Genomic DNA, 3,167 nt, shown 5'->3' on the forward strand with positions numbered 1-3,167 from the left:
TAGATATCCTCGATCATTAATAAGGTATTTAGTTAGTTCTATGAAAGGTTTCGTTGTTAACATAATACTAGCTTGTACAGGTTTAAATTTTTTATCTTTACCAATTTCTACATTGCTAAACAAATCAATAACACATTCTAAAAACTGCATTTTTTCGTTAAGTATGTCTTTACCATTTTCCTCTTTAGTTGTTTTTCCTAATGCAACTGTTATATTTCGCGAGGTAAGTAATGTGAACCATTTCGAAACTATTTCAATAAATAAAGCCGTTGTTTTGAAGTCATATTTATCTTGTTCCTATCCTAAAAAATTCAATGCACTACTAACATCCCTATTTAGCATACTGGTCACCTTATTCACTTTCATTTTATTGAAGTTTTTTGATGTGATGACATCTTTATTTAATTTTGGTGCTAGCTTAAACAACAAATTTTCTTGTAAATTTATTAATTCTTGTAAATGAGTGAATTGAACAATTTCTGAAGACAAGTTATTCAGTTTTTGAAATTGCTCCGGCAACGTAATAACTTTGTTATTGATTAAAGTTGTTCTCAGATTCTTCAACAGATGTGGACCATCAGCAAAAAAGTATAATTTTCGCTTGTTATCAATTGGATGACGGGTAGAGTTATGTATTTTTGCATGTTTGCCAGCATAAATATTTGAAAAAGCTCTCCACATTCCTTGATTTACCGGCTCCATATCCGATGTAATACTGTGTACATACAGGCCTATCGACTCACAATCAGCTTTTTCAATAATTATTTCAATAATAGCTTGTAAACATGCGCCATCAAATCCATCAGGAGTGTAGCGATAGGCAACTATCTGTTTCCAGCGAGTAAATATACCTCCAAGCATAAAAACCAATCCAAGGGTTTTTCTCCTAGTATAGAATATAGCAAAGAAAGCACAGCATAGAATAGAAAAACAAAAAAGAATACACATATAGACAAGTGTTAAAGACACATTTAAAGACAATATACAGATAGAAAACCGAAAGTGGTACTAAACCGAAGTGATAACAAAAAGTGTAAAATAGCATGAAATTAGACAGAGTTTATAGATTTACCACGATTAGTCTTCATGGCTTCCGGATGGTTGCCGCGTCCGTTTGCAGTGTGGTGCCGACGTTTCGCAGGCGTTGCAGTCTGCTTCATCAGGACTGGGAGACTCTGATACTGAGCTCCCTCGCGTTGCGCTCGTCCTTTTATACTCGTTCTTGGGGGGAAGGGAGGGGGTAGTCGGGGGGGGGCGTGGTCAGAGGGAGGGGAGTCAGCCAATCCCGGCTGACGGTTTTTTTTAAAAACCGGGAGGGCGGTGTGCCATATCGGGCTCACCTGATAGCTCACCTGACTACCCCCTCCCTTCCCCCCAAGAACGAGTATAAAAGGACGAGCGCAACGCAAGGGAGCTCAGTATCAGAGTCTCCCAGCCCTGATGAAGCAGACTGCAACGCCTGCGAAACGTCGGCACCACACTGCAAACGGACGCGGCAACCATCCGGAAGCCATGAAGACTAAAGAAGACAACAGCCGCGAAAGCCTGAAAGCCAAGATTTACCACGATTATTGGCGATGGTAGCATATCCAATAACACAATTTTCTGATGTATCATTTTGTTCACCAGGGGCAAGACTCATTTCATCTAACGCTAACATACAATCCTTATCTCTATCATCCTGAAACTGTGATACTTTATCTCTCAAAGCTGTGTCATCACATCCCTGATTGAAAATTCATTGTTTCAATGCTCTTTCGGAGTGTACGTGTTGATGGCAGAAGAATATTTTGTTGTATAAACTCTTTGTAGCCGTTTTCAGAGCAACAAAATTTTATTTTAAGTGCTTTTTTTATTGTATCTTCAGACCATTTATATTCTCCCCTTTTGCGAGAATTTGTTTGTAGCCATTAGATTTGGTCATTGTTAAAAACTTTATGTAATATTTCCCATGATTTTAATAAAGTTTTTTCAACGCGTATTTTATTTTGGGCTGTTTAATTTTCTTATACATTGCATCAAACCTTTTTACTTTTTCAGCACGAGAAATGACTGTGTTAGCGATTTTAAGCTTTCCATTCGCTTCTATGATCTTTTTTTCAACTCTTCCTTTTCATGGTCAACGTTTAATTTGAATATTGCTGCAGTGGTATCACATTGAACAGAACTTTGAGTACTTATTTGTGAAATATCTTCCAAATTATGTGTGTTTTTCTGTGTTGTATAATAGCTTCTTTTGATGTGTCCAAGAGATTACAGTAGATGTGAAGTCCTTCGGAGTGATTTACCTATTAGAAAATATACATAAATTTTCTATAAATTCTTTATTCCAGATAATGTTAAAGCTACATGAACATACTGTATGAGGATTTTCCTCGTTTTCTTTTTCTTCGTGAACAACGGGAAAAATTGTTGGCACAGCATCGTATTTTAATTTTCCTTTTCCATCGATTCTGGTTTTCGCCCACATATTTTCAGTAAAATTGACCTAAAACAATATAATTATATAATTTATATAAATATCTATTATTTCATCTATCAATTATTACATTATTTATTTACTTCACAAATATGTGAGTTTCGAGCAGGTTTCCAATTTTTACGGTTTATTTTTAATACCCATAAGGTCCTCCATTCTTCATTAGACGGAAATCGTCATAGCGAAAAACCTTTTTCGCTGTTATTATAGCATTCAGGCACACAACAACCAGTCATGTTTTCTTAAAAAATTAAAAACATTCAAGTTATATGTATAAAGGCGTGTTAAGTCCATAATCGAAAGTCTTGAAGTATTGTTGTCGCTTTTCCGAGATGCTGATTGGCAGTCTCGCTTGTGCATAACACGACATACTTCAGTCGTGTTATTTGCAGATGTCAAACCATGCGAATTTTTAGATACACAGAGAGAAAAGTACGTAGTATTTGCGACTATAATTGCATAGTAAAATAATTATAGTCAGGAATATCATTTTTATAGTAATTATCACTATAATATTAGTAATAACAACCACATAGTCATAGTGATGCCAACCAGCATAAAAATTTTACTATTATTTATGAAGCTTTTAACCATTATTCTGGTAAAATATTAAGATGGTGAATAGTAACTAAATTAATTAGTTTTATACATATAGTAGGTGCAAGTACAATAATAGTAAATTTAACTA

At 35.0% G+C, this 3,167-nt stretch overlaps 1 long non-coding RNA gene across 1 annotated transcript; it reads right to left on the reverse strand.

Moving 5' to 3' along the window:
• Positions 1–2,021: 2,021 nt before the first annotated feature.
• On the reverse strand, positions 2,022–2,858 carry LOC105557577. The gene is made up of 3 exons (XR_001008611.1): positions 2,563–2,858; positions 2,360–2,488; positions 2,022–2,288 (listed from the first exon to the last, which is right to left on the reverse strand). It is a non-coding gene; the product is annotated as an uncharacterized LOC105557577 (long non-coding RNA).
• Between the last annotated feature and the right edge of the window lie 309 nt (positions 2,859–3,167).

The sequence above is a fragment of the Vollenhovia emeryi genome, unplaced genomic scaffold (genome assembly GCF_000949405.1).
Source record: "Vollenhovia emeryi isolate VEMERY1.0 unplaced genomic scaffold, V.emery_V1.0 DF939452.1, whole genome shotgun sequence".
Taxonomy (NCBI): domain Eukaryota; kingdom Metazoa; phylum Arthropoda; class Insecta; order Hymenoptera; family Formicidae; genus Vollenhovia; species Vollenhovia emeryi.